Source organism: Ostrea edulis, chromosome 2 (genome assembly GCF_947568905.1).
Source record: "Ostrea edulis chromosome 2, xbOstEdul1.1, whole genome shotgun sequence".
NCBI lineage: Eukaryota > Metazoa > Mollusca > Bivalvia > Ostreida > Ostreidae > Ostrea > Ostrea edulis.
Window position 1 is genome coordinate 50,591,238 of NC_079165.1, and position 25,537 is coordinate 50,616,774.

The 25,537-nt window shown below is 37.2% G+C and overlaps 1 protein-coding gene across 7 annotated transcripts in view; it reads right to left on the bottom strand.

The window, feature by feature from the left end:
• Positions 1-25,537, bottom strand: part of LOC125682097 (ovarian cancer G-protein coupled receptor 1-like) — a 169,065-nt gene that overhangs the window by 61,984 nt on the left and 81,544 nt on the right. The window contains exon 1 of one of the 7 annotated variants that reach the window (XM_056154414.1): positions 6,349-6,487. The exons of 5 other annotated variants lie outside the window; for them this stretch is intronic. The gene's annotated coding sequence lies outside the window, so the exon portion shown is untranslated. Of the gene's footprint in view, positions 1-6,348; positions 6,488-25,537 lie in introns of those variants that run through there. One more of the 7 variants, XM_048922514.2, reaches the window with a different exon arrangement.

The window sequence follows — 25,537 nt, forward strand, 5'->3', positions numbered from 1 at the left end:
GCCAATTTATCAATGCACAATGACTACCATTATAAACAAATAAACAAATTGAACATAGAAACCATTCAATTTCCGTTATATCTTCTCTATGAATTATCTAGCATTTCATCCCTGGTCACTTTGCCTTCGAATATGTTTTGCACACGTAATGCTGGGTCAAAAGGTCAAATTATACTAGTCGTAAAATTACATATTGAAGTTGATTCTTAGTGTTGCAGATAATAATGTTTCATCTATAGCTTATAGATGTCTGATAACTACTTTCATTTCTAGACCGATTACAGTCACTCGCCCTCTAAGACTGATGAAATGAAATTATTATTATAATTTATTAGATCTTTAGGCCTACCTCTATGACAGATAAAAGTCATACCTCTGTAACGTTACCTGTGATATTTGAAAATAAAACTTTCTCGGCGACATGTTGTTTACAATAAAGATCCAGACATGACGCAAATTGTGCACATAAAATGATGACGTATTGTCTGTATAAGAGGAAACGATTGGGGTCAAACTCCCCGTCGAGGCCTCATCTGAGCAAACGAACTCTGGCGGAAGTTTGAGATTGGGGTTTAAAGGGAAAGGCAACCCAAACAAATTTACATGATAAATGATAGGATTGATTATTTGATAAAAATTTGTCATACTATTCTGTTGATATACGGCCTAGATAAAGCGTCAGTACTAATTTGAAAACACGTTAAAAATTGAAAATCCCGCCATCTATAGAGGCTGCCATGATGTGGAACTCTTTTGTATTCAAGACCACAAAAATCAATAATTTTGACGTCACACCGTCTGTTCCGGTTTTGATGAAAAAAATGTGCATGTGGTATATTTTACGAATAAATAGGTTGATGCCTTCCTGTCAAGCAGTTAAATAGACAAATGCGAAGGGGAAATGTGAAAAAAGCTTTTTTCCCTCAAAATTACTGACCTAACCAAGTCATATAAAAAGAAAAGACAATGCAAACTGTGGGTCCATCATTTGCCTAATGACAAGTTGAAGTACGAGACATTTGTATGAAGAAATGTACCGTCTGCCTGGTCTGCTACTCGACTGAACGTATTCTTTTCTTAATTTCTTCTTGCGAAAGAATGGGCTCAAATCTATACGGCTCCAAACTTAACTGTTCGTGACTTGTCATGTTTACAGTGCTGCTAATGACATAAACCGGACCGACGGTGTGACGTCATAAATTAAACTTCAATGGCCGCTCTCTTAGCGGCGGGTAATTTAAAATGTATGATTGATTAATATTGATTTAACAGGGATTTTTGTTGTTAAAGACTATCATTTACGATATTCATAAAAGCAACAATGTCGTTAGGGTTGTCTTTCCCTTTAATTGATTCACTCGACATAATCATTGCTTTTACAATGTTATTTGTAATCAATTTGTTCGGGGTCAAATTTCAGCAGTCATAATAATAATGACTGGTCAATGTCATGCACGTGCAGTGGTAGTAAACAGTGCAATTTGCTCCCCCCCCCCCCTCCCTCCCTCTCTCTCTCTCTGTTTTGGAACTGAAGATGCAACGACGTGCCTGGATAATAAAGCCATCGTTTGCACACTGAATGCAGTTTTTAATTTCTTATAAGCTATTCTGTCTGAGAAAATTTGTTAGTGAATACGCCCCTCCGAAATACCACAATGGCCATATGGCCAGTAGCCGGTCTAGAAGGGTATTGATTCACCAACTTTTGACATGTTTGTACGATAACTACGATTCAAAATTTACAATTTGACTGTAAATTGTTGTTTTATGAAATGGGATCTTCAAAGCATGGATATAAAAAGCAACTAAAGAAAGTTCGGATATACATGTAAATAATGTTGTTAGCCCGTCCGTTCATTCCGAGACGGTCGTTTTAAAACTGTCAACATTTGTACTTCTAATATTAATGAAAGCACATTCTACAACTACTTGAAAAATCACTATATGTGCAACTAAAAACACTGAATTCTCTAATCGTAGAAAATTACTCTTTTTCAGTAAAATTAGAAAGAACTATGAATTACAAGACTATTTGAAATTTCCAAATAGTTTGTGAAAGTAGTATGCTCAAAATTAACAAAGCTAAAAATATCTGTCCACCCTCAAGAAATCGAAACTGGTATATATTCAAAACCATGTATTCCAAAAGAATGTCGTTTTTGTCACTTTTGTAAAACTACTGGGTTTTTTTTTAAAATGACTGCTTCATGTATAAAGATATAAGAAAGAAATATTACCCTTTGAACATTTACAATTCAATCAAAAGGATAATATATCAAAGGAAAACCATTGTAAAGTACTATGCAACCCTGTCAATGTAGTTCATGCTAGAAGGTTGTGAAATTTTTACATTGGTGCTTTGAATTGCGCAACAAAGTAAAATGTTATGATTATACTAATGTTATATACAATATTAAATTGCATATGTACCGGTATACAGTTTGGCGTTGCATGCACATGTCAAATATATATACATATGTACACGTATTTACATATATGTATATGAACTGTTAATATATTCAAGTTATTACCATTATGTATATATCTCATATTGTGTAACATGATTGTATGCCAACATGCTTGGTGAATCAATAAATTGAATTGAATAATTCTAGGAGCTGAAAAGTAACGTCTTGTAGATGCGCAATAAGATTTCAGAATTTTCATTTTCACGTTGGGGCCATATGGGGAACGAAACCGACGTTTTTCTATAACTCATCTTGCATTTTATGCGACAGGCAAATCATATAGCTTCTTTTCCACACACACACACACACACACACACACACACACATATGACTCAGCGATTTGGAAACGCGGGGGAGGGGGATGGTCCAGAATGATGATCTAGAAACTGAACTATATCATATCCCATGATTCGATAAAAATTAATACATATATCATCCAGTGCTAATTAATCTTTTATTTAACTTCTACATGAAAAAAGAAGTGGCCTACAAATTGGGAGTATGCTGAAAAACTACAAACCCAACCCCCGGATCCCCCCTCTAGATCTACCAATGAGACGGAGAGTTAAAGGCAAACACTTACGTGCGAGTATTACTGTCTTCTGACAGCATCTAGTTTTACACCTGTTTCGTCTTTTTAACCGTCTGAATTAAATTTTTAGCTCTTTTGAGCCAAAGGCTCAAAGAGCTAATGCTATGGCCATTTGTGCGGTGTGCGGTGTGCGTAAACTTTTTAGAAAAAGAGCTATAACTCAAGAACCCCTTGGCCAATTTTTTTCAAATTTGTTACAGGGTATCATTGGCCCAAGGGCTTTCATACATACTAAATAGAGGGATGTGACCCTTTAACAAGGGGAGATAATCAGGAAAATACAAACAAAAGTAGTGGTTGCTAAAAAATCTTCTCAAGAACCACAGGGCATATTATCACCAAACTTACACATAAGGATGAGGATATGTTGTAGATTAAAAATTGTTCAAGGCATTACCCTGGGGCAAAGGGCGTGGTCTCAAGGTCACTTCAAAGTTGACCTAAATTTAATTTTTTTTTAAAATTCCTTAAATCTTAGATATTTTAGTCATTATAAGGACTAGGATCATCAAATTTTGACAGTTGATGCATCTTAGGACCTTGTGTCAAGTTGTCTCAAAAGTAGGTCACGGTGACCTACTTTTTGAATTTTGCAGGTATTTATTTTAAAATTAATTTTGATGCATATCTTGGACACTTTGAAGCCTATGATCATCAAAACTTGTCAGTTGGTGGATCATGGGACCGTGAAATGCGTCAACTGAAAAATAGGTCACCGTGACCTACTTTCTGAATTTTATGGCTTATCATTTATAGATATATTTTAAGTTGTTATTTCAAATACCGAGAGGTTTAGAATCATCAAATCTTGTAAGTTGATGCATCTTGAGGCCTTGAAACATATTTATAAAAAAGTAGGTCACGGTGACCTACTTTTTGAATTTTGCAGATATTCAAATTTCACATTTTCAATTTTAGATGCATATTTTGGGCACTGTAAAACCTAGGATCATCAAACTTTGTCAGTTGATGCGTCTTCAGTCTTCGGTTTGTGTCGACCAAAAAGTAGGTCACCGTGACCTACTTTTGGTATTTGACAGCTAAATTACTATATTTCAGACACTATTTTACCTACAATCATCAAACTTTGTCAGTTGATGCGTCTTCAGTCTTCGGTTTGTGTCGACCAAAAAGTAGGTCACCGTGACCTACTTTTGGTATTTGACAGCTAAATTACTATATTTCAGACACTATTTTACCTACAATCATCAAACTTTGTCAGTTGATGCATCTTGAGTCTTCGGAGTGTATCGACCAAAAAGTAGGTCACTGTGACCTACTTTTGGCATTTGACAGTTATATTTATATATTTCAGTCACTAATTATAATTGACCTACAATCATCAAACTTTGACAGTTCATGCATCTTGAGTCAACGGAGTGTGTCGACCAAAAAGTAGGTCACCTTGACCTACTTTTGGAATTTTGACGGCTATATTTATATATTTCAGATACTATTTGACCTACAGTCATCAAACTTTGTCAGTTGATGCGTCTTGCATGTTCAAAGGGTGTCGACTAAAAAGTAGGTCACCTTGACCTACTTTTGGAATTGGACGGCTATATTTATATAATTCAGATACTATTTGACCTACAGTCATCAAACTTTGTCAGTTGTTGGGTCTTGCATGTTTGAAGAGTGTTGACGAAAAAGTAGGTCACCTTGACCTACTTTTGGAATTTGACGGCTATATTTATATATTTCAGATACTATTTGACCTACAGTCATCAAACTTTGTCAGTTGATGGGTCTTGCATGTTCGGAGTTCGCTGACCAAAAAGTAGGTCACCATGACCTACGATTGGAATTTGACAGCTATATTTCAATATTCAGTTACTAATTGGCTTAAAATCATCAAACTTTGTCAGTTGATATTTCTTGGGTTTTCAAAATGTGTAAACCAAAAAGTAGGTCACATTGACCTACTTTTTTTAATTCTTAGGATTTAACTAAAGATTTAGAATACTAAGAGGCTAAGAATAGAAATGGTGGGGTTGTACAATTTATCAGAAGAGCGATTCTAGGCCCTTGGGCCTCTTGTTATATCTTCTATTCTTTTAGATATTGTTCCCAATCATTTATTCTATAAAAATCTAACGAACTATATTTTGTGTTTTACGATCGTTATTTCGGTCATCTGATACGTAAGCATGGAAGCTCGGTAAGAACACAAATCAAAATAGAAATATAGATATAAGAAATAAAATATCATTTTTTAGTGTTATTGGGACATGACATGAAGTTGGTACGTGATAAAATCTACTATATCGACCTTCGGGCATTATAGGATTTGATCACGTGACGAACTTCATATGAACATATGCAAAGATGAAAATTTAGAATTTTTGACAGTAGATATCAAACTTCTTAATTCACCAAAAATCAATGTAGTTGTTTACAGACCGCCCGATTCCAACTCACAATGGATAGAGGATTTCGAGGAGCAGATGGAGGATTTGTCAACTTCCTGTACCGAACAAGTTATTATGGGCGACTTCAATATAGACCAATTAAAGTCTTCAAGTTATAAATCTGCGATGGAAACATGTGGTCTTACTCAAATGATAAACGAGCCTACCCGTGTGACGTGCGATAGCAGTACGTTGATAGATCATATATATGTTAACCATCCCGTATTCTATAGCTCCCGTGGAGTAATACCAATCGGGCTGAACGATCATCACCTTATATATTCGATACGAAAGAAATTTAAAGCTGTTTCACCACTTGACCATATTCATGTAAAGTATAGAGATCAAAAGAAACTAATTGAAAGAGATTGTATTAATGATCTTAATGCTGTTGATTGGAACTCGCTGAAATCATTACCCGACATCGATAGCATGTGGTCGTCTTTCCATTCTATGTTCATGACAGTTGTCGACAAGCATATGCCCATAAAAGAACGACGTATCCGCAGTGACTCTGAGAAGTGGATAAACGATGATATTCTTTCAGAAATGCGACAGAGGGATATATATGACACCGCCGAGCAATAAAGTCACGTGACGAACATAGGCGTAGCTTGGGTTCGAATATTACCGAAGCAGGGGGTCTATCGACATTTTAACAACGTAAAAGGTGTTGTTTTTTTTACCGAGGCAGCTGCCTCGGTTGCCTCAATGGAAGCTACACCACTGGACGAATCCGACTGGAAATTATATAAGACCGCAAGAAACAGGGTTGTGAACAAAATTAACGATGCTAAACGCGAATTTGTGGAAAGTGCAATAAATCAAGCCAATACAAAACCAAAAGACATGTGGAAAAAATTAAAAAAATTCTTACCAACGAAATCGGCAACCGCTACGCCAACATATTTAGAAATGGACGGACAACCCGTTACAGATACAAAAGAGATGGCCAATACTTTTAACGACTTCTTTTGCGGCATTGGACACAAATATGCAGAGAAATGTGACAGTTCATTGCCTGAAATTGAACAATTAATGCCTAGGGGTCTTTTAGCATTCCAAATATTTCTATTAATTTTGTCAGAAATGAAATAAATGCTATGTCAAATTCGAAGGCTACGGGGTTAGATGCTATTTCTGTAAAGCTGTTGAAAATTAGCTCGGGTGTGATTGGTGAAATTTTAACATATCTGTTAAACATGTCTATAAAAAGTGGTGTGGTTGCATCCGAATGAAAAAAAGCTAGAGTTACCCCTCTTTTTAAATCTGGTGACAATTTTATGGTGAACAATTATCGACCCGTGTCAGTTTTAGCAATCGTGAGCAAAATTATAGAAAGTCATGTTTTTAACTCATTTTACGAGTATTTGGATTGAAGCGGAAAGATGTATTTATGTAATCTTTATTGCGAGAGTTATCGCCCTTGCCATTTTAATTGCTTATTAGACATACTCAAATAAATATTTCATGATGGTTAGTTTTAAATTAAAGTACATACAATTATAATCATTGTGTGTTTCTATAGTAGATTCTATAAAGATTAGCCAGTTTGGGTATGATTAGTATTTTGTTTTAATTTATAAGTAATTATACACTACGGATCATTATGGTACTGCGGATATATACGATTCTTCTATAGGATGGGCAAAAAAACCGGTTCTAGAGTAAAACTCGACAAACTCTGTAAGGTACGTATAAGTGTGCGGACTTTCCTACTTATATTGTACGTCTTAGTAGTAAGTGTGCGGTCATCCCTGCTTATTACTGCCAGAGTGTGTGGTCAAACCCTGCTCTGGATTTGGCATCTCTTAGGTACAAGTGTGTGGGCATCCCTGCTTGTTGCTGCGCAAGATCTGGTGTGAGGACATCCCTGCCTGTCTTGTGGTAGAGCTCTGGTGTGCGGAAATCCCTGCCAGTGTCTCTGATTAGAACCGGTATTTAAATAGTGATAGGTGTGTGGTCATCCCTACCTATCACTGCGCAAGGGCAGGTGTGCGGACATCCCTGTTTGTCCTTGTGGAAGTGCGCTGGTGTGTGGAATTCCCAGCCAATGCACTTGTTCGCTACCAGTCAATAGATCCTATATAGGCGCAGTACAACTGATTAAGTCTGCGCATTGTACATATTTGCAGCATCTCAGGGCTATCCGTTTCTATCACGGGTACGAGCCCGCGGGGGTTCACAGGCAGTGACCTCCCTTGCACGTTACAGGATAAAAACAATCTTTTAACGGAACATCAATCCGGTTTTAGACCAAAGCATTCTTGAGAACATTATTGATAAATGGTTAAGTAATATAGATAGTGGCAAATTAACAGGTGTTCTTTTTATTGATCTTAGTAAAGCCTTTGACACTGTAAACCACCAGGTATTGTTACACAAGCTTTCATCATTTGGTATTTGTCAAAATTCTTTTAAATGGTTTCAGTCTTATCTTAGTGGAAGATCACAATGTGTTAGATGGAAAGGTGTTTTGCCAGATGAAAAAGATGTTACAATAGGAGTGCCTCAGGGGTCCATATTGGGTCCATTGTTCTTCATTTTATTTGTTAACGATTATCCTAAATGCCTAAAGCACTCAAATGTCTCTATATATGCAGAAGATACATCTCAGGATGTTTCACATCAATCTATTGATGTTATTGAGCAAAGGTTACATGATGATCTTTTAAACTCTATGAAATGGATGGAAAGTAATAAACTTACGATGAATTTAGCGAAAACACAATGTATGTTGATTGGCACTGCACAAAAACTCTCAAAGTGTAGAAAAATGTGTATCAAAGTAGGAGATATTGTTTTAGATACTGTTAAAACGGCTAAACTTTTTGGTGTACAAATACATGAATGTCTAACCTGGTCTGTACACATTGATTCTTTATGCAAGAAACTTTCACAGAAAATAGGCATTTTACGTCGTCTGCAAACTTTTATGTCAAATGCAGCATTATTGAAAATTTATAACACTGTTATATTTCCTCATTTTAACTATTGTTGCACAGTTTGGTACTCAGCCAAAAACAGGGTTTTTATTGACAGACTTTTTAAGTTACAGAAAAGGGCAGCCAGAATTATATTGAAGGTGAAAGTAACTCAGACTTCTACAGCTGATATTTTAGTGTTCTTAAATGGATGCCTGTTCATGATTATTTTGTATATAGAAAACTAGTGCTTGCTTTTAAGGTTCTTAATAACATGACACCAGAATATATGAACGTTTTTAATTTTGTCAGCCAAGTTAGTTCCAGAACAACAAGAAGTAGCGATAGTGGCATTTTATATTTACCAAAAGTTCAAACTGAATATTATAAACGGTCTTTTAAGGTATCCTCCACAATTTTATAGAATCAGTTGCCTGAGTCTGTCAGAAGCTGTGGTTCTATTACATCTTTTAAATCAGCATATTTGCAGCATTATTTCTCAAATAAGTGATATATAGATATGATGTATATATATATATATATATATATATATATGTGTGTGTGTGTGTGTGTGTGTGTGTGTGTGTGTGTGTGTGTGTGTGTGTGTGTGTGTGTGTTTATTTTTCCCCCAGTGATATCGTGTGTGTATATTATGTATATATTTTATATTATGTTATCTATTTTTCTATTCTCTCATTTATCTGACTGTGAATATGTTTTATACAGGACCACAATGTAAACTAGTCATTTGTACTAATTGTGCTATCCTGTCTAAATAAAAGAATTTATTATTATTATTATTATTATTCTATCCCAACAACACTAAAAAATTATATCTTATTTCTTAAATGACAGTCTGGCTGTCATGTTCTGCTCTGGCTATGCATAGAGATAACATAATAGTTGATTATGATAGTTCTGGCTGTCTGACATGTATAATATCTCAACCTATGTCTACATGTATCATAATATGATAGCTCTGGTTGTCTGATACTATCTTATTTAGTAATATATTGATAGTATATTTTTTAAACAGCGCTGGCTGTTGAGGCAATAACTTTGACTACATACTCGTTTATGTATTTTTTATTCATTTGTAATATTGTAGGATGGCATCTCACCCGAGAAAAAGAAAAGATCCAGACACAGAATGCGACATCCTCTAGCCTGATGCCCCAGACATGGTTGAGAAGTGCATGGCTGCCATTCTACCTACCATCAGATATACTATTCAATAATAATAACAATAGCCTTTATTTATCCGGGATAACACAACTTAGCATATAGCTAGTTTCCAATGTGGTCCTGCATTCAAAACGTTATCTCAAGACAGACATCACCTCCGACCAATGCAACACGACCTCAACCCTAAGTTGCCCCTGGTGCATGTACTTGGAATCAGAAAAATACTGAATTGTTCCAAGATGCAATTGTCAAGGCCCTGGGCCGAGTTTTACTAAACTTCGTAGGTTCAAGATTTCATCGTAACCTTAATTCACGATAAATATCCGTCTTTTTAAACTTCTTAACTTAGGTTACGTTAAAAATTCATCGTAACTCTACGAAAGCCTATGGGTTATCTTAAGTTGATGTTTTCGTAAGTTATTATCAACTAAATAAAAATGGAGAATAAATCAGTCCTTTCGTTCTCACAAATTCAGAACCAAATACTGCTTTACCATTTAACAACAAAGGCAGATGCACCAAAGGAAAATCTTGCCCTTTTCCCCACATTTGCCAATACTGTTCAGGTAAACATGGCAGACTGCTGTGCAAACAAAGGCAAGTTTTAAACACCTTCCAATCTAAACCAAGCAATCATGATGGAGCTAAAACACCAGCCAGTACTTCGAAATAGATCCATTTTTCCATAGTTACCCTTACTCAAACTGTAAAATTAGCAGATTACCTTACTGGTTATAATAGAGATCAAGTTCAATTTTTAATACATGGATTTTCTGAAGGCTTTAGAATCCCTTTCACGGTCAACACCATTTTCGTTTTTCAAAAAACCTTTCATAACTAAAAGATAACGAATATATCCTGTTGAATAAACTAAGAAATCTCGTTGGGAGAGTCATGGACCCTTTCAAACATCCTCCGTTTAAATATATTCAAGCCTCACCTCTTGGGTTAATTCCCAAAAAGGAACCAGGTGAGTATAAACTCATACATCATCTATTGTACCCAGATGGATCATCAATCAACGATGGCATACCTCATGAAGTTTATACAGTGCAGTATCAGACAATACACTATGACATACTAACCATTCAAAAGTGGATATTGGAACCCTCCTAGCCAAAACAGACTTGAAAAATGTTAACAGATTCCAGTTCACTCCGAAGCTCTTAGGCTTTCAAATATACAACGAATTCTACTTTGACAAAACGTTACCATTTAGTCTTGGTTATTCCTGCAATTTACTTGAAAAGTTTAGCTCCTCTCTTCAGTGGATTCTTGAAAACAAGTTTACTGTTAATTGCGGTGTACATATTCTTTATTTCTTGTTCGTGGGAAATCCCAATTCCCCAGAATGTTCTCGGGCTTTATTGTCTTTTCATACTCTGGTCTTATCAATCTCCCAATAAAAGAGGAGAAACCCGTTTTGCCAACTATGTTTTGAACTTTTGGGGAATAGAAATTGACACGGTGAAATAAGACTCCCTGAGGATAAACTTTTATCCTTAAAGGAATATATCGGCCATGTCATGCGTAAACGCAATGCGACGTTGCAAGAACTACAATCTCATATTTCGGCCTTTTAAACTTTGCATGTGCAGTGGTGTCCCCTGGAAGGACGTTTTCAGAAGAATTACTTAACCTAACCAGGGGAATTAAAAAAAAACATCATCATCATAGGAACCTTAATAGAGTCTCGTACAGATCTTAAAGCTTGGTCAATCTTCATTGACAACTGCATTTTCCCCTCTGGTCTTTGCATCTATCTACTGATGCTAGCAATCTTGGTTACGGCGGAGTCTTTGGCACAAAATGGTTTTATAGTTCTTATGGTGAACATTGGTTGTGTTTCATTCTGACAACATCGCAGTTGTTCACATCATTAACAGTAATGTATCTAAAGAACTTTAGCTGACCTCTCTTATGCATAATATTCAATTGAGTGCTTAGCATATAACAGGTCTTTATGATATAATAGCTGACCTCCTATCTCGTTTGCAGATTTCCCGCTTTCGGACACTGTACCCATTGATGGACAACAACAGTTATTAATTCAGTCCCTCCAGCCCTGCTACTTCTCTAACAAAAAATACAGACTGGCTGATCAACAGTTCCTTCTTTTGCGATTCACTGGCTTTATACAAAAAGATATTTTCATTTATTACCAACCCAGTGGACAAAAACCCACAGTCTCTACCTCCGGTATTATCACATCCCGTTTTGTATTTTGCTCATTGCTACAAACAAGGGTTGACCGCATGTACAACGAAAACCCATATTTCAGCCTCAAGTTACACGTTTCAAGTTGTTGGCTATCCTGATTTGACTCAACATTTCTTGGTGAAAAAACAACTTCAAGGTTTCTCACAAATGACTGCAGATTACCAATTACCCCTCCCAATTTGTCAAGCCTCGTCGAAGCACTACTTTTTATCAATGACTCAAACTTTACTAAAAACCCTGCTTCGGGCAATGTATGTGCTAGCATTTTACACTTTTCTTAGAGTAGGGAAAATGACGAAGACAACATGATCCAGTCAACATTTCTATCTACGTAAACATCTGAGCCTTAACAGCGATCCTACAATGGAGAATTATCTAGAACTGCAAATCCCTCATTTTAAGTGTTGTAAGCGAGTTGTGACTCTTCACACTAATCAGAATGTTACCCAACCACTGCTGTGTCCTTTCAAGACATACCGGACATAATTGATATCTCGTTCACACCAATCAATGGATGAACCATTGTTTTGTTCATGGATGGAATCCCTATCATAAGAAAAGTCTTTACAGAACATCTTCAGCGATCCCTTTCTTTCTGTAGCCTTAACATGCAGAATTATAGCTCTCATAGCTTTCGCATTGGAGCATCGGCTTCATCCGATTCCTCTGAAATCCAGATTCATAATATGGGCAGATGCAAATCTTCTGCATACAAAAAATCTATTAGAATTCCAACTCTAGAGTTATAATACCTACTAAATGGCCTATGCAAATCCATAAACCAGCTAATCGCTTCATTTTGTTTTACTAGTCACCTGATCATGAAGTCGGGAGCTTCTGATCTTATTTTATTAGTCACCCGATCATGACATCAGGGGCTTCTGATTATATTTTTTCTCGTTATCTGGTCATGAAGTCAGGAGCTTCTGACATTCATATTTTGCTAGTCACAAGATCATGAAGTCAGGCGCTTCTGATCTTATTTTCACTAGTCACTGATTACAAAGTTAGGAGTTTTCGCTTCTTTGCTTATGGGTTGAACTGTAAAACTTTGATATGAGCGTCTGCTAAACTCATTTTTCGTTTTAGTTATTATTGAAGTGTACATACTTTAGCACGTAAATACCTTTGATATGGCTGTATTATACGATGGTGGATGGGGCGAATCAAAACCCCTCCTTTTCTTTCAGGGGTTTTGATCGGTGGTCGTTGACGCCCCATCTTTGACACCTTTATATATGTATATATATATATATATATATATATATATATATATATATATATATATATATATACGGTATATATATATATATATATATATATATATAGGTAAAAAATAAAAATGAAACGCGAAGACGTTTAGTAAAGCTTTAGCGCTTTCATTATATATATATATATGTGTGTGTGTGTGTGTGTGTGTGTGTGTGTGTGTGTGTACATACGTACTTTCGTAGGCAGCTACTCTACGTTGTTTCCTGAATACACTTCATTTTGTTGATTTGACAGTCATGAGAAATCAACGAAAAAACCATGGTATACAGTAGAAGAAAAAACACATCGAATTCAATCAACTCATTTGCAAAAGCCAGCTTCTGTATGGATTTGAAATCGGCATAAGAAACTAACAAGTAATAATGTATCGGGGTTTTTTTCACCAAAAGAGCAGTAAAAAGGTCATTGCACATGACCCAAATATGCATGTAATACAGTTGTAAAACCTTGTGACTAAATGTTATTTGTTGTAAAACCTAACAATCAAACAAACATACACGACAACCAGAGTCTGCATGAAAGATACCTGATTATTCATTCTTTAGAAACTTTAATAAAATACTTGGTGGGAGGAAAAATTCTCGTTTTAAATGTAATTAAGAGAGCAACCAGTAGTGTGACTGCACTCTGTTTCAAGTAGTTTGACCCTTGTTTTTGACGGTAGAGCATGTAGAGTAACCCCATTGGGAGATATATGATAGAGGACTCTTCACAAATGATAATGTGCTTGTAAATCCAGGAAGAGAGTGTTGTTGTCTAAGTAAATACAGTCTTATTTGTATGCAATCTGGCTATTTGTGACTGTTGCTGTTCTTTAACGGCTCCTAAACGAAATATAAAGGCAGAAGTAATATTACAAATCACATCCCAATCAATACTCATTACCGAAATATATACTGTCAAGACAAATTTAGCTATATACAGTGCTATCTATTGTCTCTTATATATCTAATAAATCAAACCATTATTTAAGGACCTTCTTCAGGCGGTCAAAAGGAGTACAGTAATCGAATGAAAATCGCCCCCAACAGACTATATCATCTAAAGTGGTGCTCTATTCGAATTATTGCAAGACAATTCAGATTCTGCCTACGCAGTATATCAGAATCACTCGATCGATCTGGATGACAATAGTTTGATGGATACAACGAATGGTAAATGTAGAGTGCAACAAGTCACACTCTTATTAGATGTGCATATTTAGTTATTGCAAAGGCGTGTAAACAATACTACACGAAAAAGCATAAATGTAAAAGAGCATTTCATATAATACATGTAGCAAAAACCATATGCTATGACAATGGTAAATTTGACAAATCCCTTAATTTAACAAATTAAAAAACGCCATATTTTAGCCGACATGATTTAAAACAAACTTCTCTGACACAGTAATTCGATAAAGATTGTCAGGTTTGAAGTGGTTTAGATTTGCATCATGAGTATTAACAGTCAAACATCTTTCAAACTGGCTAATACGAAGGGGTCTTACTGTTATGAACTTTTTTTATTTTTCATTTTCATATCTGGATGACAGATGGGATCGTCAGAAGAAACTAAACAACTACAAAAACGCGAGGCTTGAAGAGTTCAACAGGTTCTTGGTTGGTGACACTATCACACGATGTCACAACTCATTGACACTGCCATTCCTTGTCAGAACAGATTTCTGAATAAATATTATTTCTTCGGAATTTGACAATTTGAACACCATGATTTATTCTTTTCAGCATGTTTCTCTCACCATCGACTGTCAATATCATCCCAGTTTGTCTTTACTTTTTGTAGATGTCTCACAATCTATTGTGCACATTCTATTGATTCGTAGTCTGTAGCCGAAACTTTCGACAATACGAACGATATTTGATTAGACAGTGGTACTGCACTTTTCTATTTAAAGGGACCGTGTGGAGACATATCTATATTGTCGTCAAAGAATTATGTCTAATGCTCAATTCGACACTTGACTATATGTAACGTGACTTACATAGCCATATGGGCAATTAGATTTTGGAACGCAGTTCGCAGTTCACTATTCGCAATTCAATAGTGAACTGCATTCTAGAACGCAGTTCGCAATTCAAATTTCTATATGCATAAAACAACACCACACTGGAATTATAAGGATGGGGTGCCAGTTACCAACCCCAAACACTGTTAAGAAATGGTGATGGTACTCTCTCTAGTTACGGAGATCCGCCATTCCAAGTTTTATGCATAATGCATTACACTAAGTGAATAAACATCGGGTTCGGAATCATCGAAGACCCCTACTCCGGGGACTGAAATTTTGGGGGAAGGGTATTAGTGGTCCTTTCCCACCACTATGAAGAAATGGTGATGTTACTCTATTTAGTTACGGAGATCGGCTCCTCCGACATCTTTAAATAACGCATTACACTAAGTGAATAAACATCGGGTTCGGAATTATCGAAGACCCCTACCCCGGGGACTGAAATTTTGGGGGAAGGGTATTAGTGGTCCTCTCCCACCACTATGAAGAAATGGTGATGTTACTCTCTCTAGTTACGGAGATGCGCCCCTCCAATTTTTATGCATAATGCATTACACAAAGTGAATAAACATCGGGTTCGGAATCATCGAAGACCCCTACCCTGGGGAATGAGATTTTTGTCGTAGGGTATTAGTGGTCCTTTCCCACCACTGTGAAGAAATGGTGATGTTACACTCTCTAGTTACGTAGATCCGCCCCTCCAACTTTTATGCATAATGCATTACACTAAGTGAATAAACATCGGGTTCGGAATCATCGAAGACCGCCACCCCGGGGACTGAAATTTTGGGGGAAGGGTATTAGTGGTCCTTTCCCACCACTATGAAGAAATGGTGATGTTACTCTCTCGGGTTACGGAGATCCGCCCCTCCAATTTTTATGCATAGCGCATTACAGTAAGTGAATAAACATCGGGTTCGGAATAATCGAAGACCCCTACCCCGGGGACTGAAATTTTGGCGGAAAGGTATTAATGGTCCTTTCCCACCACTGTTAAGAAATGGTGATGGTACTATCTCTAGTTACGGAGATCCGCCTCTCCAATTTTATGCATAATGCATTACACTAAGTGAATAAACATCGGGTTCGTAATCATCGAAGACCCCTACCCTGGGGACTGAAATTTTGGCGGAAGGGTATTAGTGGTGCTTTCCCACCACTATGCAAAAATGGTGATGTTACTCTCTCTAATTACAAAGATCCGCCTCTCCAATTGCTATGCATAATGCATTACACTAAGTGAATAAACATCGGATTTGGAATCATGGAAGACACCTACCCCGGGGACTGAAATTTTGGCGGAATGGTATTAATAGTCCTTTACCACCACTGTTAAGAAATGGTGATGGTACTTTCTCTAGTTACGGAAATCCGCCCCTTGAATTTTATGCATAATGCATTACAGTAAGTGAATAAACTTCGGGTTCGGGATCATCGAAGACCCCTACACCGGGGACTGAAATTTTGGAGGAAGGGTATTAGGGGTCCTCTCCCACCACTATAAAGAAATGGTGATGTTACTCTCTTTAGTTATGGAGATCCGCTCCTCCGACATTTTTAATTAACGCATTACACTTAGTGAATAAACATCGGGTTCGGAATTATCGAAGACCCCTACCCCGGAGACTGAAATTTTATGGGTAGGGTATTAGTGGTCCTCGCCCACCACTATGAAGCAATTGTGATGTTACTCTCTCTAGTTACGGAGATCCGCCCCTCCAATTTTTATGCATAATGCATTACACTAAGTTAATAAAGATCGGGTTCGGAATCATCGAAGACCCCTACCCAGGAGATTGAAATTTTGGGAGAAGGGTGTTAGTGGTCTTCTCCCACCACTATGAACAAATGGTGATGTTACTCTCTCTAGTTACGGAGATCCGCGCCTCGAAGTTTTATGCATAACGCATTACAGTAAGTGAATAAACATCGGTTTCGGAATTATCAAAGACCCCTACCCCGGGGACTGAAATTCTGGCGGAAGGGTATTAATGGTCCTTTCCGACCACTGTTAAGAAATGTTGATGGTGCTCTCTCTAGTTACGGAAATCCGCCTTTCCAAATTTTATGCATAATGCATTACACTTAGTAAATAAACATCGGGTTCGGAAGCATCGAAGACCCCTACCCCGGGGATTGAAATTTTGGGGTAGTCTATTAGTAGTCCTCTCCCACCACTATGATAAAATGGTGATGCTACTCTCTCTAATTACAAAGATCCGCCCCTCCAATTTTTATGCATAATGCATTACACTAAGTTAATGAAGATCGGGTTCGGAATCATCGAAGACCCCTGCCCAGGAGATTGAAATTTTGGGAGAAGGGTGTTAGTGGTCCTCTCCCACCACTATGAAGAAATGGTGATGTTACTTTACCTAGTTACGGAGATCCGCGCCTCCAAGTTTTATGCATAACACATTACAGTAAGTGAATAAACATCGGGTTCGGAATCATCGAAGACCCCTACCCCGGGGACTGAAATTTTGAAGAAATGGTGATGTTACTCTCTTTAGTTATAGAGATCCGCTCCTCCACTTTTTATGCATAATTCATTACACTTAATGAATAAACATCGGGCTTGGAATTATCGAAGACCCCTAACCCCATTCTCTCACCAGAGGGCGCGCTACGCAAGCTTCACATTTTTAAATAACGTATTAGTTAGTGAATAAACATCGGGTTCGGAATCATCGAAGACCCCCTACCCCGGCGACTGAAATTTTGGGAGAAGGGTATTAGTGGTCCTCTCCCACCACTATGAAGAAATGGTGATGTTACTCTCTCTAGTTACAAAGATCCGCCCTTCCACTTTTTATGCATAATTCATTACACTTAATGAATAAACATCGGGCTTGGAATTATCGAAGACCCCTAACCCCATTCTCTCACCAGAGGGCGCACTACGCAAGCTTCACTTTCACCTCTGTTATTGTCTGATAAATAGTTCGGCTAACCACATGATCTCGCACGGACAAAATGACGTCTTTGACTCCAACAGAAAGGCACGTTTCTGTTCTTTGTGCAATGTCAGATTTTCATCATTATAATCTCGCTAGTTTTTTTTTAATGTGGAGTCCATAGTTACGAAGTGAAAGTGAAATAATACATTTGACAAGACAAAATAGTTCCATAAATATGGAGGTTGCACTAACGTAATACAGTGTTTCGATACCTACCAATGTGTTTTTAACTCATAAATGTATGTTTTATTTATGAAAATGATGCAGATTTATTTTATTTTCAAAGACGCTCTGTTTTACAAAATTCTTGTAAATTAGACGATAACAGAGGTGTTGTGGAGCGTAGCGTAACGCCCTCTGGTGAGAGATTGCCCTAACCCGGGGACTGAAATTTTGGGGATGGGGTATCAGTAGTCAACTCCCACCCTTGTGAAGATTTGTTGAAGATACTTTTGATAGTTACGTATATCCGCCCTCCTATTTTTATTCATACTGCAATGCACTTCGTGAATAAATATTGGGTGCGGAATCATTGAAGACGCCTACCCCGGTGCCTAGTAATTACTATCATTTACCGCCCTCATTTGATGTCTTAGGGGTGCCTCCTGGGGTCTTCCAAGGGTATGGTCTCCTTTCAGACCTCTCTTATAAATGTCTGTAGGATATTGAAATAAAACAAAACTGATAAAGGACTAGACAATAATGAAGTCAAGCATATAGAACCTTTAAAAGGGTCACATAGGGCTTTAAGGGCAATATTGAGCTCACCCGAAAATTCATGAATTTACATGAAGGGTGATAATTTCATGTAGGGTCATAATGATGGCCAATAACAACTTAATCTTTGAAGAATCCACGAAAGGAGTATGCAGGCAAGGAGGGGGGCCCATAGAGCTATCGTTTTCTGTTCTCAGTTTGGTGCCCCACCCCCTTTGAAATCTCATGGATGGACCACTTTTCAGACCTCTCTATTAATTGAATATTGAGTGATGAATGAAAAGAAAGCGGATAGACGGGTAGAGAACAACAAGGTGAAACACATAAAATACTTTTAAAAGGCCACATAGGTAGGGAAGCATATTAGGGCCGCAGCAGTATCTTTTTTTTTAGTTTGTTATAACAAATTGATAATTTGTTATAACAGATTATTAATTTGTTATAACAGATTATTAATTTGTTATAATAAATTATTAATTTGTTATAACAGATTATTAATTTGTTATAACAAATTAGTAATTTGCTATAACAAATTAATAATCTGTTACATGATGTATAACAAATTACTAATTTGTTATAACAAACTAAAAAAAGATACTGCTGCGGTCCTAATATGCTTCTGTACACAGGCCTTAAAGTACAATTGAGCTCAATTGAAAATTCCTAATTTTACATACACCTGTAAACACCTGTGTTTTCCCCACTACTCGTCGGTACATTGTTTCACGGCACGTGCAGCACAATTTCACCAAATAAAAGAAGGGTCATGAACAACGACAATCACATGCTAGTAATTTCAATTTGATAAATAGCAGCTCAAAGAAATGTGTACCATAAGCAGTTGTTTATTTTTAACGTAAGGTTTCCATTGTAATTAGGAATACATATGTAGATGATTAAGGTGAATGTAGGACAGAAAGTCACAGGACAAAAAGTCATGGACAAAATGACCATGGACAAAAAGTCACAATAAGAAATTTTATGAAAGTAGGACAAAATGTCACAGGACAAAAAGTCACAGTTTATAAGAAAATAAAAAAAATATTGATTTCTGATATATATTTGAAAACATATCTGTTCTTTTTGTAAAGTTTAAAATATATATATGCAAAATTTATATTTTCTATGAGATTTTGATAATGATTATAAAATTGTTATTCCTTTTATCATATCTATTGCAAAGTATTATTTTGATTTTTAGAAGAGATCTTTTATTATAATAATACAAGTACATATACATGGTCATTTTTGTGACTTTTCCTTCCGATTTTGTGACTTTTTGTCCAATGACGTTTTCTCCTGTGACTTTTTGTCCTGTGAATTTTTATTCCATCTGATCCAAAGTCATCATTGTGACTTTTTGTCCTGTGACTTTTTGTCCTACGGATTTTGTGACTTTTTGTCCTGTGACTTTATGTCCGTATTCCGGAGATGAATTTATTTATGTACTCAACTGTGATGCAATATGAGCAAAGAATCAAATTTTTATCACCTAAACAAATAAAATTTAAAAATATCTTTACTTTTAAACAAACCTTTAGAAAACTCCGTACTTTCAAAATAAAATGAAATGTGCTCCCCTACCTAGAATGCCCATACTTCACATTAATAATAACACGGTGTTTTTTGTGTAACTTGATAAATACTTTATTACACGCATGTATAATTTACTAAATGTATATATAAAACAGCGTTTTGTCTTTATATTTTTGTATACCATTGCATAATGATGATGAGATCCAATAAATTGAATTGAGTACATGTAGTCTTGAAATATCACAAAGTATACAGTTGACAACGATTGAAATAAAAATGCAGACGTTTTCTCGTTTATTAACTTGCGCGTCTTCTGAATGAAAGTTGTAAAACAAACGTGCTAGGTTTTGGTCAGTTATAACATAATACGGGGGTAAAATCATCTCATCTCCACTAGCAATGGGTTTCGGGTCAACTGTGCCTTCGTGGACGAATAATCGATGGAAAAAAATACCTAGATAGTCCGCTTGCATAAACATGTATTATGAAGGTTAAATCGAAGAATTATCCAGTAAATCCAATGATGTTCTAGTATATATAGCTTGTATTTATTTTATTTTTGACTGAAAGGGAGATAGACAGCTAAGCACGTAGCATCGTTTTAGAAGGGGGGAGGGACTCATTCATTAGTCATAACCCGGACCAGCCGAAAAATTTCACATGTAAAGAAAACAATATGGGAAATTTAAAAAAATATCAGAATGAAAGGGGATGGATAATTAATCAGAAAAAAATTGTACTTTCAAGATTTATACTGAACGTATTAAACTTCCCGTATCTGCATACATTCATGAATATTATAATCAATGATTGTCAATGATTACCAATGCTTGCTCTCTCTCTCTCTCTCTCTGAAATTGTGTGTGTGTGTGTGTGTGTGTGTGTGTGTGTGTGTGTGTTGCTTTCATTATCTAATGCATCTAAATTTAAAATGACTTCATATAGCAATTAAAGATTTTAATCATCGATAGCGTATATGAATAAAAGCAAATAATCGTTAAGTCATTTCTGTTTATATTGATATTAGTCTTTTTTTCATGAACTAGTTGCATTTGACAACGAGGTTTTACATCCTTAAATTTTGATTACAGGCACGTAGGGTGTAATATGAAAGCTTGGAAGTTTGTAGCGACCTACCCACTGCGCGATTTAAGAAATTGAAGTCGGAAGGAGGAATTGAGACAGTTTCAGACTACTACCGGCAACTTACCCCTTCTGATACATTGAAAAATATAAGTAATGTTACATTGTAGCACTGGGCTCTATAAAGTTCAATCTGCAGTTTGGTTATCCTTCGTCATTCGATAACTTATTTAAAATTTAAAAATGTTTGTCGGGTTAGCGGTACTATGATGTATGACTATAACAATGACCTGTGTATAACTTGTACATTCCATGCAAATTCGAAGAGGTTTTCGCCTCAGTAGAACAATTGGGGGTCAGCTTATCCGTGTATTTGAAATCAACAGAAGTGCTTGGCTTCTTGCGGAAAGTGTGAAATAAGTCAAAACCCAAACAAGCTAACCGTAATTTAGTTATCGTTATACCGTGACAAAGACCCTAGGAATTTGCATGGTATATACTTATACAAAAATCATTGCATTATCCAGACACTCCCGATGAACTTCTTTTTTTTTGAAAACCTCTATCAAAGTACATAAGTCTCGGTTAAATGCAATTAACTCGGGATTTTAAAAATAAATCATTCGATGGTTTGTATTCTTGCTTCTATTAATTATGTAATAAATTAAATCCCATTTGTTAATCATCGACAATGCTCCAATTTCTATATGATGGAAGTAATTATGTTAAACAGCGCATTTGTCAGAGAGAGAGAGAGAGAGAGAGAGAGAGAGAGAGATCACAGCGGTAATTATTAAATATCCCTATTACATGTTGTACATGTATGCTTTTCATTTACTGAATATACTAATTCGCATTCAAAACAGGAATTGTCTGCAAGTAGCATTATTTAAACATATAATTTAAGAATATTTTGACGAAGAATGAAGACTAAAAGAAAAAATTTCAAAACCAGGTTTTCTCAAAAACATAATATATAGTGTTTGGTATCGTTGGAATTGGCTCAAAATGCTGAAAAACAATGTAAGTATCGGGGGGGGGGGATATTGACATTTTTTCTTTTCTTAAAATTCCACCCTTATCATGATACTTTAGCCTGCGGCACATTTTCACATCTCCTGCAAGGCGCCCGTGGACAGAACAAAGCTCCTAGAAGCTAATAACACACAACGTAGATCACGGAGGACACGGTGTATCTCCGTGGATTTTCCACCGTGGTCTTTCCACAGTGGGATATATAAAACTCGTGTCGTGTACTGTAATGTAGGGTCATAATGTAGGCTAATAACAACTTAATCTTTGAAGAAACCGCTAAATGAGTATGTAGACAAGGAAGGGGATCCCTATGGTTATCATTTTCCGCCCTTAGTTTGGGGCTGTAGGGGTACCACCTGGGGTCTTCTAAATGTGGGATCATTTTTCAGACCTTTCTAATAATTGACTAAAGGGTGTTGGAATAAAACAAAACTGATAAAGGGTAAAGAACAATGACGTTAAACATATAGAACCCATACAAGGAGTCCTATTACCTTGGGCCTCATAAAGGTGGGGCCACTTTTCAGACCTCTCTAATAATTGAATATTTGGTAATGAAAGAAAACAAAGCTGATAGACGGATAGAGAACAACAAAGTCAAACATATACAACATTTTAAAGGTCACATAGGCCTATACGGACGATTGAGCTTACCTGAAAGTTCTTGATTTTACATCATGTAGGGTCATAATGAAGTCTACCCCAGTACATGCAATAACAAATTAATCTTTGAAGAGCGCAAAAACAGTATGCAGGCAAGGAAGGGGATCCCTCAGACTATCATTTTCCGCCCTCGGTTTTGGACTGATGGGGTACAAACCTTACGCCTTGATTCCAAGGGTGGGGCAACATTTCAGACTTCTCTTATGTTTCAAAATTGGGTAATAAAAGAAAACAATTTTGATATAAGGATAGAGGGCAACGAAGTCACAAATATAGAACCCTTCAAAGTGGTCAAATATGCCTTTAAGGGTAATTGAGCTCACCTGAAAGTTCATGATTTTCCATCATGTAAGATCACATATAAGAAAGACTAATAACAACTAAAACGTTGAAGTGTCCACAAAAAGAGTATGAGGGTAAGACGGGGAAATCCAAGGACTATCATTTTCCGCCCTCAGTTTGCTACTGCTGGGGTCCCACCTAGAGCCTTCCGAATCTCGGTCCATTTTCTGAGCTTTTTAATGATTAATTATGGAGTACTTTAACTCCAACCCACGGAGTTATCTCCATGGGGGATTGCAAATTATATGTTTCTCTGCAGTACGCTGGTCTGCCGCCATTTTGTCGGAGTGTTTTAGTTTAGTTTAAGTTATTCAATTTGAATTAAATTGAGGTTTAGTAATTGTTTTAGACAGATAGAATAAATTATTTAGACATTTTGTAATTTAGTAGCTTTGTATATTTTTGTGTAAGAGGGTGATGCATTTGTCTATGGATGAGGTATCTTCTTTGTTGGGCTTGTGGCCCTCCCCGGATACCCCAGCGGTAGCGCGACATAACCCCATATCCCCGTACTTACACATGAGTAGGTTGGGAGGCAATGTTTGCTTTAGTTTAGACAACCCACGGAGTGGAAATGCCCATGGCGGTATGATAGACACTAAGTGATTATTTCTCTCCGTCCTTTTTGTTTGAGGGAGGGGGTGAAATGTTCAGGGGTGGCAATTTAGGGGTGAGGTTTCTGGTCCCCAGTTCATTTTTCAGAAGATTGACAGTTTAGATTTTAGATGGGGATCCATAGTGTAGGCGCGACTCCCCGAATAACTTGATCAGTTTCGCTTCGCCTAAGAAAAGTTCTAGTTTTAGGGACTTAGATAGGTTGGCTGACGACTACTCGTCTCCCATGGGGGAGGGGGTCAGTTATGCCCGATATCCCAGTGAGGCCTACTACGACTATACAGTCGTGGGTTACATACCCAGTTTTGGGAATCTCCCAGAATATCATACCCCAATCACCGCATCCCTTCATTCCAGTGTTGGATAGATCAGCCCAATCCCCTCACCGATAGGTTGATGACCAGACCCCAAGCCAGTACGGTCACGGTTGGTATCAGGGGTTTTTGTCACCGCCAGCATATCCCTACACCAAGGCTGTATTCCCTAGTTGTCCTATTGTTGGAGCCGGGGTTATTCTTGGAACTCACCAAGTCCTGAAGTCCGTCCATTGTCCTGATCTCAAAGGATCATCTGGCCCTTTACCATGCAGTACAACATCACAAAAGCTACGCATTCCATTTCCTTGACTCTAGGTCTGGGGGAGTGACCAGTACGCCTAATCCTTGGTATCCCTGTGGTTTGTGGATATGCGGGCACATATATGCAGCACATCGTTGCCATGACCGTCCTTTATCATTAGCAGGGGCCATCTGCTCATTTTTAGGCACAGCCTTGTAACCACTGTTTGTGGGGAGAGGGAGAGGGGATAGAGTAGCCAACGTTTCGTCCCAGTTACATTTAGGTGAACCAGAATCACAAACGCTTTTCTCTAGGCGCTCCGCCCGGGGGCTATCCCAAGTACAACACACACACACCCCCGTCCAGGTCCCCGGTACTTTTATACAGGGGAACATGCGATTGGCAAAGGTAGAAACTCGCCTAGGTACACGGATCTGCGGTATGATGGGAAATCTACTTGGAAATCCTTCTTCCACAAGATTGTTCAGCTACATGTAGCTTGCAATCAACAATTTAAAGATATGGAGCATCACAACCAATTCTACTTCTCCTTAAATGACACTTCGAGCGACTATTACACCTTGTTGTTGGAGATGGACGATAACCCCTCACTGGCTGAGATCTTGAGACGTTTCGAGAAGTGCTTCAAATCGTCAGTGCATACATCAAATGAATTTCCAGTCAGTTTCTCTGTGTGGGAGAATCGCTGAACCAGCGGGCGGACCGGGTCCTCACCTTAGTGATACATATTTTTCCATTTGTGCCTGATGTGCATTCACATTTCATTCCTCGGCTGTTTTATAGTCGAGGATCGAGATGCAGTTTTGTACACCCTGGATGGTATATCTAAGACTGTAAAGGAAGCAACATGTATGGACAGGATGCAGTACTACCAAGTCAATAAACCAAGTCAATCTAAGCCCATGAAGGAAATGAGGATGGTAA